Raw genomic sequence first — 13582 nt, 5'->3', positions numbered from 1 at the left:
AGGCGACATCATTATAAATAAACAAGTAGTTCAAATAATTACTAGACAAGTCTGGAAACAAACAAAAAATGTGTTCCCCCTGTCAAACACATAAAAAAAGAATGAAATGTGTTCCTTGGAAGCATTAAATATTTCTAAGATAAACCCATACTAGGAGGGGGAAAACATTGACAAGTAGTTAATTTTTTTTTTTTAGACAAACCTGGAAACATAACGAAATGTTTCCACTGGAAACACAAAAAATGACCCCCTCCTATTAATATTATGAGTGTTCATAGTTTATACAAAATATCTAATAAATATACTCAAACATGAGGATAAAATGTTTGGAAAATTGTCCTGACGGACAGAATGACAAACAAGTAATCACTAGTGAATGCAAACTTGTTTGACATGAACAATGTTTCCCCTACTATATACTAGAGCTATTAAGAAAATAATAAATCAATCTATGAAAAATGAATATGACCCCTTTTCTTAAAATTTAAACATAATTGATAAATTATCTGTGATTTGTGTTACGTAATGCAGGAACATATATATTAGATATACTGTTCCCAGCGTAGTGTAATCAGTATACAGTGTTTGCGAAGATAGACTTACGGTGCACTATTTTGTGCGTATGGTTTTTTTTTTTTAAATACATTGTTTCCCCGGGAAATAAATTGACGAGAACTTTAGTCCGCTGCCATTTATACATAAATCCATCAATATACGGCAGCCGGTACGGTCACAGAACCGTACGAATGCAGCACCGGAATACGTCTCCAGAACCATTTAAAAGTCATGCGCAGCACTCGTTAGCTAATTACCGACAAACAACTATAACCTGCATTTACACCAATAAACACGACATGTACATATAATGTAATCACAGTAGTATTAGCGAGAATATTAGATTATAATTATACACGTTTCGTTTGTATATCTGATTAAATGATAAAATATAGAACTTAAAGACTTAATTTACTGCATGTTAGCCGGTGTTTGGGTTCAGCAGAGACATATATACACGTGTATATATGTCTCTGGGTTTAGTCAGAGGCTTATTTATACATGCGTCCTTAATTAGATAAGTTTATGCATGGTAAACTTTATAGGACTTACATATAGTTTATTATCTCTGTCAGTAATATATTAGAAACATCTGATAAATATATATATATGAAACTTCATGATCTATTGACCCCAAGATACAGATTTTAGTTTGATTTTATGTGCTATATAGTGTATCTACAATAAAATATGAATATTATATAATGGGTTGCGTAATTTATGCTTTATTTTCTTTCTTGTTTATATGTTTGTTCGAAATTTACACGCACAATCCATATTTCTTCTTATACACTTGTTTTCTTAAATATGGTTAAATGGAGTCGGCAAAATAAACATTAATGTCACATTATGTCACTTTATATACAGCCTGCTAGAAGGGAAAATAGATGCTTCTCGATAAAGTTGTGCGTATATCCATTTTTTGCAAAGACCAGTACACAATTAAATATTTTTTTTCATCAACTCATTCCATAACTTGAAAAATGAGTATTTGAAAACTGACAATATAGTGCATCGTAAATGCTAAATTTTCATTTCAAAAATTATTTTAAAAAATAGATGATTTTTTAATATGTAAGGAGGTATAACAATTTATAATGATGAAGAAAATTTTGTTCTGAGAAGCTTTTGTTTGATTAGTTCTAATGACGTTTCGTCCTATATTTTGATTTTAATACAGAAGTAGGTTCTTATAGGGTGTATTGTTTCCTGTAAAAAAAAAATGGTTGCATTTGACTTACATATATAATTACTTCACAACTTAATTCTGACAAGGTATGGTTTAGAATTGATATTTAATAATTTATGGTTAGTTCTGATAGATGATTTCTATCATAATTTAAAAAAAATCATGATTCTTACAAAGTATAAAGAACTATATAAGTTGTGTCTTATGACGTTCGCCAGAATTAAGACATGCACATAAAGAATGCCGGTATATACATATTATTGATACTGACAAGGTAACTTTTATATATTTTTAAGAACCCGGCAGCCATTTAGTTTTACCCTTGTCAGTCTGTACGTCCGCCCGTACGTCCGTACTCCGTACGTCCCTGAATTGGTTTCCGTTCTCCAACTGAAGTTTGGCCCCAACAAAATGCTATGAAAGTTATACACAATGCTTATAAAACCACAATTAAATCATAGATCAAAATTGAATTTGTTTGGCGTCACTTTTACCTCGTTGAAATTTAATTGCATGTTATCAAACCTACGTTTGCCTCAACTAAATGTTGTGAAACTAATACACACAGTGCTTATTACCCAATAACTCTGATCAAGTACGTAATTATGTAGCCTCACTTATACGGTTTTGAGTTATATTATATGCAAACAGGGCATACCGACACTCAGATTACTTAAAAAATTTAGGTCTGACAACTTATGGTTGTTTTTACTGTAAAAAAAGGTTGATATTTATAGATAATTTAATTCTGACGAGGTATAGTTGTTTTTACTGCAAATAACGGTTGGTTATGAGGAGGTACCACCATTTAGTTTACTTAGAAAATTTAGTTCTGACAAGACATGGTTGTTTTTACTGTAAATTGGTTCTGAGGAGGTACAGACATAAAGTTTTGTTAGAAAATTTAATTCTGACAAGGTATAGTTGTTTTTATTTTAAATAACGGTTGGTTCTGAGGAGGTACCGACACTTAGTTTAATTAGAACATTTAGTTTTTACAAGACATGGTTGTTTTTACTGTCAATAAAAGTTGGTTCTGAGGAGAAACAGACATAAAGGTTTCTTAGAAAATTTAATTCTGACAAGTTATAGTCGTTTTCACTGTAAATAACGGTTGTTTCTGAGGAGGTACCGGCACTCATATTTCTTAGAAGATTTAGTTCTGACAAGACATGGTTGTTTTTACTGTAAATAAAAGTTGGTTCTTAGGAGGTACAGACATAAAGTTTTCTTAGAAAATTTAATTCTGACGAGGTATAGTTGTTGTTACTGTAAATAACGGTTGGTTCTGAGGAGGTACCGACACTCATATTTCTTAGAAAATTTAATTCTGACGAGGTATAGTTGTTGTTACTGTAAATAACGGTTGGTTCTGAGGAGGTACCGACACTCATATTTCTTAGAAAATTTAATTCTGACGAGGTATAGTTGTTTTTACTGTAAATAACGGTTGGTTCTGATGAGGTACCGACACAAAGTTTTCTTAGAAAATTTAATTCTGACGAGGTATAGTTGTTTTTACTGTAAATAACAATTGGTTCTGAGGAGGTAACGACAATCATATTTCTTAGAAAAGTTAGTTCTGACAAGGTATAGTTGTTTTTAGAGTAATGAAGGTTGTTCTGAGGAGGCACAGACATAAAGATTTCTTAGAACATTTAATTCTGACGAGGTATAGTTGTTTTAACTGTAAATAACGGTTGGTTCATAGGAGGCACAGATCAAGTTTTCTTAGAAAATTTAATTCTGACGAGGTATAGTTGTTTTCACTGTGAATAATGGTTGGTTCTGAGGAGGTACCGACACTTAATTTACCTAGAAAATTTAGTTCTGACAAGACATGGTTGTCTTTACTGTAAATAAAGGTTGGTTCCGAGGAAGTACAGATATAAAAATTATTAGAAAATTCAGTTTTGACAAGGTATTATAGTTGTTTTAACTGTAAATAACGGTTGGTTCTGAGGAGGTACCAACACTTATATTTCTTAGAAAATTTATTTCTGACAAGGTATAGTTTGTTTTTATCGTTAAAGAAGGTTATTCTAAGGAGGCACAGACATTTTATCAAAGTTTTCTTACAACATTTAATTCGACGAGGTATAATCGTTTTTACTGTAAATAACGGTTGGTTCTGAGGAGGTACAGACACACAGTTTTCTTAGAAAATTTAGTTCTGACAAGATATAGATGTTTTTACTGTAAATAATAGTTTGTTCTGAGGAGGTTCCGACACTTATTTTACTTAGAAAATTTAGTTCTGACAAGGTAAAGTTGTTTTTACTGTTAATAACGGTTGGTTTTGAGGAGGTTCCCAGATAACAATACTTTGTTGGGCCAACATTGGTGATTAGTTGGCACAGTTGGTGTTGGCAGGACAACAAGAGACCAACGTTGGCCCAACAAAACTCAGCCAACAGTTATTTTGACACTGTTGGCCCCTCGTTGGCCCAACAACTTGGCACCAACTGTCATTTTTGTATGGTTGGCCAAATGTTGGCCCAACATTTTGTTACCAACTGTTATATAAGTAGTTACCAAAGATATTCGACTTATGTCGTCCATTGGTTCAGTGTAAGATCTTCTGACTGAACCCACAGAACCAATTTTTAATAAACTTTAGAATTCTTAGGTTATATTTCATGACAATATTGAAACAGAAGCCAACAAAAAAATTAACATGCCAACGTATTAAGTACTTATCTCCCCGTTTTATGCATAGATTTTAATTTTTTTTAAATATTATTCCAAAGTGCAAACAAAAAGATGTGCTCTTCATTTTCTTTATCTAATATTTTCAAAATTGTGTAGTCATTTAATGTTTGAATATTTTTTTGCGCAATTTTTTTTTATTTAAAAACGAGCCCAAAAGAATAAATAAAATTTTAATTAAATATAGTCTACAGTACATACAATAATCAATAATTTAGTCTGATCATTTGACACGTGTGGCATTTAATGAATAAAGATAAAAAAAAAAAAAAAAAAAAAAAAAAGTGGCATTTCCCCACTCTCCAAATGACAGATGATTGTATTATATCTATGTTCATTACAGTATAGACTCATATATACTGATTACTATCATAAAATAATATGGAAAGCAGAAATAAACATTGAAAGTAGACGTTGGCTAACTGTTGTACGATCTTCAATGGCCCAACATAATTTCTAAACTAGTTTACGTTGGTAGACTGTTGGTAAACAGTTAACTTTGTTGGCATACTGATGTTGGCCCAACAAAGACCCATCATGTTGGGCCAACGAAGGGCCGATGAGCAAAATGACGTTGGCCAAACATAGTTTTCCAACGTTGGCCAAACAATGTTGCCAACAGAATGCCAACATTGGCTCAACACATGTTTGCTATCTGGGTACAGACTCAAAGTTTTCTTAGAAAATTTAGTTCTTACAAGGTATAGATGTTTTTACTGTAAATAATGATTGGTTCTGAGGAGGTACAGTCATAAAGTTTTCTTAGAAAATTTAATTTTGACGAGGTATAGTTGTTTTTATTTTAAAAAAAGGTGGTTCTGAGAAGGTACCGGCACTCATATTTCTTACAAAAATTTAGTTCTGACAAGGTATAATTGTTTTTACTGTTAATAACGGTTAGTTCTGAGGAGGTACAGACACAAAGTTTTCTTATAATATTTAATTCTGACGAGGTATAGATGTTTCTACCGTAAATAACGATTGGTTCTGAGAAGGTACAGACATAAAATTTTCTTAGAAAATTTAATTCTGACGAGGTAAAGTTGTTTTTACTGTAAATAACAATTGGTTCTGAGAAGGTACAGACATAAAGTTTTCTTCCAAAATCTAATACTGACAAGGTATAGTAGTTTTACTATAAATAACGGTTGGTTCTGGGGAGGTTCCGACACTTAGTTTAATTCTGACAAGGTATAGTTGTTTTTACTGTTAATAACGGTTGGTTCTGAGGAGGTACAGACACAAAGTTTTCTTAGAATATTTAATTCTGACTAGGTATAGATGTTTCTACTGTAAATAACGATTGGTTCTGAGAAGGTACAGACATAAAATTTTCTTAGAAAATTTAATTCTGACGAGGTAAAGTTGTTTTTACTGTAAATAACGGCTGGTTCTGAACAGGTACAAACACTAAGTTTAATTCTGACGAGGTATAGCTGTTTTTACTGTAAATAACGATTGGTTCTGAGAAGGTACAGACATAAAGTTTTCTTCCAAAATTTAATACTGACAAGGTATAGTAGTTTTACTATAAATAACGGTTGGTTCTGGGGAGATACCGACACTTAGTTTAATTCTGACAAGGTATAGTTGTTTTTACTGTAAAGTAACGGTTGGTTCTGAGGAGGTACATACATTTAGTTTAATTCTGATGAGGTAAAGTTGTTTTACTATAAATAACGGTTGGTTCTGAGGAGGTACTGATCGACACTTAGTTTAATTCTGACAAGGTATAGTTGTTTAACTGTAAATAACGGTTGGTTCTGAGAAGGTACTGACACTCATATTTCTTAGAAAATTTAGTTCTGACAAGGTATAGTTGTTTTTACTGTCAATAACGGCTGGTTCTGAACAGGTACAGACACTAAGTTTAATTCTGACGAGGTATAGCTGTTTTTACTGTAAATATCGATTGGTTCTGAGAAGGTACAGACATAAAGTTTTCTTCCAAAATTTAATACTGACAAGGTATAGTAGTTTTACTATAAATAACGGTTGGTTCTGGGGAGGTTCCGACACTTAGTTTAATTCTGACAAGGTATAGTTGTTTTTACTGTTAATAACGGTTGGTTCTGAGGAGGTACAGACACAAAGTTTTCTTAGAATATTTAATTCTGACTAGGTATAGGTGTTTCTACTGTAAATAACGATTGGTTCTGAGAAGGTACAGACATAAAATTTTCTTAGAAAATTTAATTCTGACGAGGTAAAGTTGTTTTTACTGTAAATAACGGCTGGTTCTGAACAGGTACAGACACTAAGTTTAATTCTGACGAGGTATAGCTGTTTTTACTGTAAATAACGATTGGTTCTGAGAAGGTACAGACATAAAGTTTTCTTCCAAAATTTAATACTGACAAGGTATAGTAGTTTTACTATAAATAACGGTTGGTTCTGGGGAGGTACCGACACTTAGTTTAATTCTGACAAGGTATAGTTGTTTTTACTGTAAATAACGATTGGTTCTGAGAAGGTACAGACATAAAATTTTCTTAGAAAATTTAATTCTGACGAGGTAAAGTTGTTTTTACTGTAAATAACGGCTGGTTCTGAACAGGTACAGACACTAAGTTTAATTCTGACGAGGTATAGCTGTTTTTACTGTAAATATCGATTGGTTCTGAGAAGGTACAGACATAAAGTTTTCTTCCAAAATTTAATACTGACAAGGTATAGTAGTTTTACTATAAATAACGGTTGGTTCTGGGGAGGTTCCGACACTTAGTTTAATTCTGACAAGGTATAGTTGTTTTTACTGTTAATAACGGTTGGTTCTGAGGAGGTACAGACACAAAGTTTTCTTAGAATATTTAATTCTGACTAGGTATAGATGTTTCTACTGTAAATAACGATTGGTTCTGAGAAGGTACAGACATAAAATTTTCTTAGAAAATTTAATTCTGACGAGGTAAAGTTGTTTTTACTGTAAATAACGATTGGTTCTGAGAAGGTACAGACATAAAGTTTTCTTCCAAAATTTAATACTGACAAGGTATAGTAGTTTTACTATAAATAACGGTTGGTTCTGGGGAGGTACCGACACTTAGTTTAATTCTGGCAAGGTACAGCTGTTTTTACTGTTAATAACGGTTGGTTCTGAGGAGGTACAGACACAAAGTTTTCTTAGAATATTTAATTCTGACTAGGTATAGATGTTTCTACTGTAAATAACGATTGGTTCTGAGAAGGTACAGACATAAAATTTTCTTAGAAAATTTAATTCTGACGAGGTAAAGTTGTTTTTACTGTAAATAACGGCTGGTTCTGAACAGGTACAGACACTAAGTTTAATTCTGACGAGGTATAGCTGTTTTTACTGTAAATAACGATTGGTTCTGAGAAGGTACAGACATAAAGTTTTCTTCCAAAATTTAATACTGACAAGGTATAGTAGTTTTACTATAAATAACGGTTGGTTCTGGGGAGGTACCGACACTTAGTTTATTTCTGACAAGGTATAGTTGTTTTTACTGTTAATAACGATTGGTTCTGAGAAGGTACAGACATAAAATTTTCTTAGAAAATTTAATTCTGACGAGGTAAAGTTGTTTTTACTGTAAATAACGGCTGGTTCTGAACAGGTACAGACACTAAGTTTAATTCTGACGAGGTATAGCTGTTTTTACTGTTAATAACGGTTGGTTCTGAGGAGGTACAGACACAAAGTTTTCTTAGAATATTTAATTCTGACTAGGTATAGATGTTTCTACTGTAAATAACGATTGGTTCTGAGAAGGTACAGACATAAAATTTTCTTCCAAAATTTAATACTGACAAGGTATAGTAGTTTTACTATAAATAACGGTTGGTTCTGGGGAGGTACCGACACTTAGTTTAATTCTGACAAGGTATAGTTGTTTTTACTGTAAAGTAACGGTTGGTTCTGAGGTTGAGTTGAAAATTTTCGTCACATTTTTCTCAAGAACTACAATACAAGGATTTCTGAAATTTGGTTTCAGGATTTATATAAGTCAGCTATACCGTGTGATGCGTTTTCAGATTGATCACTCGACAACTTCCTGTTTACCGAACACTTGCATATTTATTCACTATTAATATTATCCACTTGCGGCGGGGGTATCATCAGTGAGCAGTAGCTCGCAGTTTCACTTGTTGGTTTTGATTCAAAATTTGATTTTAGTGATATTTAGTTTTTTGTAAAAAAAAAAACAAGGTGGGGGGGGGGGGGGGGGGGGGGTTCCCGCCATGTCTCAAAAAACTATATATGGTTATTGCTTAAAACTTTCTCAGAAACTTTTTATGATTATTGCATATAACTTACACACATAAGACGTCGGGCGTGTCATGAGCTCATGGCGCAGCTGTTTATTTATTATGTTACCATTCACATACATAATGTTCAATGCCGGGGAAAGCGGTGTGTATATTTGGTTATTTATAAAGGTCCTTTCAAAAAATGATAGAAGTTGTACAAATATGTTGTGAAGGGTATAATTTACATATAAATATGCTAAAAACTATAAGATTGTTGTATTTATAAACAGAGGTGTTATCAAACCAGATGAAAATGGTTCATTAATGGAGAGAATATTGAGTTATGTGATGAATATATATATCTAGGTATGCTGTTAAATTATAATCATGGTATTTTTACGAATACTCAGAAGATGTTGTCAAATCAAGGTAAAAAGCTGTTTTTTTGTTTATTCTATAAAATTCAAGAAGACTGTTTTAATATAGAAACACTTCTGTCTTTATTTGATACATGTATATGTGTCAAGCATAATGAATTATGGTAGCGAAGTTTTGGGATATCATAAAGCATTTGACATTGAAACTCTTCACTTATATTTATTAAAGAAGATTTTGAAATTTAAGAAGAGTATTGCAAATTACATTGATGTATTTTATACTAGGTAGAGTCCCTTCGTATGTACATGCATACTGTAAAATTACGAAATATTGTTGTAAATGTTAAAAACTGACAATTGTATTCTGAAAAATTGTTATGCAGAAGTTCTGAAGGTTAGCAGTGTAAAAAGTTAAAATAAATTGAATTGGTCATGTAAAATACGAGATTTATTATGTAATTATGGCTTAAAACATGTCTGGTTGACACAAAATGTTTTAAATGTAGATGTTTTTAAAGCTGATTTCAAACAGCGTGTTACTGATAGGTTTATATCTGAAGAAGTGTCATTTTTTTAGGAGTCTTCTGAATGTCTTACAAATACGTAGAGTGGGGTGCTCATTTTCGCCGTTTTAGGATTTTAAGGTGTAAAAACTTAAATGGATGGCTAACATGGAAGAAATGTACTGGTAAATTATATTTTTATAACAAATATGATATTTTTTTAAACTGAGACAAAATTGCGGCTCCTACCGAACTGCCCGAAAAACGGACAACGATTTTCGGACAATTTCCGGAATAAAAAACACGATTTCAAAGAAGTATTTCTAAGTAAATATTTTATTGAATGCCCTAATTTTGATTTTTTTTACACCTTTGAAATGTCTGCTATTCATCTATAATGCAATTGATTTGATAAAAATTGTTAAAAGCTGCGGTTATTTGGTTTTAAATAGATGTGTAAAAACGGCGAATATGTGTCCCCCACTGACAAAACATCCGGAAATTTCATACACACTTTAATCTAACTTTTCAGATGATTTTTTTTCAAACAAACCCGTGTTCAAGCTTAAGAGTATTTTGCATTTGAAGTTATCTTCATTTAGAAATATCAGTATACTTCAAAAAAAATTAGACCTGCCCATAAACTGTAGAAAACATGGAAAGATGTGGCGAAAAAGAGCACCCCACTCTATATGACAGTCATGGTTTGCAGTTTTATCTTAGTAGACCTGTTAATTTCCGATATAAATCATTAATAAGCAAGTATCGTATACATGCACATAATTTGAACATTGAAACTGGAAGGTTTTTAAATATAAATACAAATGATAGAATATGTAATGTGTGCAACTGTGATTCTGTTCAGAGTCGAATTAGGTTGGGGGTGGGGCAGGGGAAAAAATTTGGTAGCTTATATAGAGAATCACTGAAGCGTGACTGGAGCAGGCCCCCTCTTAGGTCAGTGGTCCCCCACTTATGAAAATTTCTAGATCCGCCACTGCTGTTGAAGATGAATATCATTTTATTCAAGTTTGAATGTATTGGATACAAAGATATTGGTATGAAGTATATCAAACATTATTATTGGAGAAATCCATCAGTATTTAAGCTTATAAATACAATTTTGATCTGTATATAATATAAAAGAACTTATTTTTGAAAGTATGTATGTTTTGTCGAAAAAAATCGTAATCGTTGAATGTGTAGATCATACTTTAATTAAATATAAGTTTGTTGAATAAAACTAATTAATATCATGCTTCTACATTTGTTTTTAATTGTTTACATACTAATAAATTATCTTATTGCACTATTTGTTTCTTACTATATTTAATGTAATATTTATTGTACTTGATATCTATAAGATGTATTGCTTTTGGAAAAAGGAAACTAAATTTAATATAGGGACAGCTTGTGTTCATAGGGATGATCTTACAATTTTTTACAGTAGAAACACCTATACCTAGTCAGAATTAAATATTCTAAGAAAACTTTGTGTCTGTACCTCCTCAGAACCAACCGTTATTAACAGTAAAAACAACTATACCTTGTCAGAATTAAACTAAGTGTCGGAACCTCCCCAGAACCAACCGTTATTTATAGTAAAACTACTATACCTTGTCAGTATTAAATTTTGGAAGAAAACTTTATGTCTGTACCTTCTCAGAACCAATCGATATTTACAGTAAAAACAGCTATACCTCGTCAGAATTAAACTTAGTGTCTGTACCTGTTCAGAACCAGCCGTTATTTACAGTAAAAAACAACTTTACCTCGTCAGAATTAAATTTTCTAAGAAAATTTTATGTCTGTACCTTCAGAGAACCAATCGTTATTTACAGTAGAAACATCTATACCTAGTCAGAATTAAATATTCTAAGAAAACTTTGTGTCTGTACCTCCTCAGAACCAACCGTTATTAACAGTAAAAACAACTATACCTTGTCAGAATTAAATTTTGGAAGAAAACTTTATGTCTGTACCTTCTCAGAACCAACCGTTATTTATAGTAAAACAACTATACCTTGTCAGTATTAAATTTTGGAAGAAAACTTTATGTCTGTACCTTCTCAGAGCCAATCGTTATTTACAGTAAAAACAGCTATACCTCGTCAGAATTAAACTTAGTGTCTGTACCTGTTCAGAACCAGCCGTTATTTACAGTAAAAACAACTTTACCTCGTCAGAATTAAATTTTCTAAGAAAATTTTATGTCTGTACCTTCTCAGAACCAATTGTTATTTACAGTAGAAACACCTATACCTAGTCAGAATTAAATATTCTAAGAAAACTTTGTGTCTGTACCTCCTCAGAACCAACCGTTATTAACAGTAAAAACAACTATACCTTGTCAGAATTAAACTAAGTGTCAGAACCTCCCCAGAACCAACCGTTATTTATAGTAAAACTACTATACCTTGTCAGTATTAAATTTTGGAAGAAAACTTTATGTCTGTACCTTCTCAGAACCAATCGATATTTACAGTAAAAACAGCTATACCTCGTCAGAATTAAACTTAGTGTCTGTACCTGTTCAGAACCAGCCGTTATTTACAGTAAAAAACAACTTTACCTCGTCAGAATTAAATTTTCTAAGAAAATTTTATGTCTGTACCTTCTCAGAACCAATCGTTATTTACAGTAGAAACATCTATACCTAGTCAGAATTAAATATTCTAAGAAAACTTTGTGTCTGTACCTCCTCAGAACCAACCGTTATTAACAGTAAAAACAACTATACCTTGTCAGAATTAAATTTTGGAAGAAAACTTTATGTCTGTACCTTCTCAGAACCAACCGTTATTTATAGTAAAACAACTATACCTTGTCAGTATTAAATTTTGGAAGAAAACTTTATGTCTGTACCTTCTCAGAGCCAATCGTTATTTACAGTAAAAACAGCTATACCTCGTCAGAATTAAACTTAGTGTCTGTACCTGTTCAGAACCAGCCGTTATTTACAGTAAAAACAACTTTACCTCGTCAGAATTAAATTTTCTAAGAAAATTTTATGTCTGTACCTTCTCAGAACCAATCGTTATTTACAGTAGAAACACCTATACCTAGTCAGAATTAAATATTCTAAGAAAACTTTGTGTCTGTACCTCCTCAGAACCAACCGTTATTAACAGTAAAAACAACTATACCTTGTCAGAATTAAATTTTGGAAGAAAACTTTATGTCTGTACCTTCTCAGAACCAACCGTTATTTAAAGTAAAACAACTATACCTTGTCAGTATTAAATTTTGGAAGAAAACTTTATGTCTGTACCTTCTCAGAGCCAATCGTTATTTACAGTAAAAACAGCTATACCTCGTCTGAATTAAACTTAGTGTCTGTACCTGTTCAGAACCAGCCGTTATTTACAGTAAAAACAACTTTACCTCGTCAGAATTAAATTTTCTAAGAAAATTTTATGTCTGTACCTTCTCAGAACCAATCGTTATTTACAGTAAAAACAACTATACCTTGTTGTTAATTTTTGTGTCATTTTGGTCTTTTGTAGATAGTTGTTGTCTCATTGGTAATCATACCACATCTTTTATTTATATATAAAATTGAGAATGGAAATGGGGAATGTGTCAAAGAGACAACAACCCGACCAAATAAAAAAAACAACAGCAGAAGGTCACCAACAGGTCTTCAATGTAGCGAGAAATTCCCGCAGCAGGAGGCGTCCTTCAGCTGGCCCATAAACAAATATATACTAGTTCAGAGATAATGAACGCCATACTAATTTCCAAATTGTACACAAGAAACTAAAATTAAAATAATACAAGACTAACAAAGGTCAGAGGCTCCTGACTTGGGACAGGCGCAAAAATGCGGCGGGGTTAAACATGTTTGTGAGATCTCAACCCTCCCCTATACCTCTAACCAATGTAGAAAAGTAAACGCATAACAATACGCACATTAAAATTCAGTTCAAGACTGTTGTTGGGTTGATGTTAAGACGAGTTGTTTATATATAAAAATATAGTGTTCACACGACCAGTCCAGTGTGAGGTGTCAAGATGGACATAGTCAAATCTGA

This window comes from Mytilus trossulus, chromosome 2 (genome assembly GCF_036588685.1).
Source record: "Mytilus trossulus isolate FHL-02 chromosome 2, PNRI_Mtr1.1.1.hap1, whole genome shotgun sequence".
In the NCBI taxonomy this organism is placed as follows: domain Eukaryota; kingdom Metazoa; phylum Mollusca; class Bivalvia; order Mytilida; family Mytilidae; genus Mytilus; species Mytilus trossulus.
The sequence above is the reverse complement of the archived record's forward strand: the minus strand, read 5'-3'. Positions refer to the sequence as shown.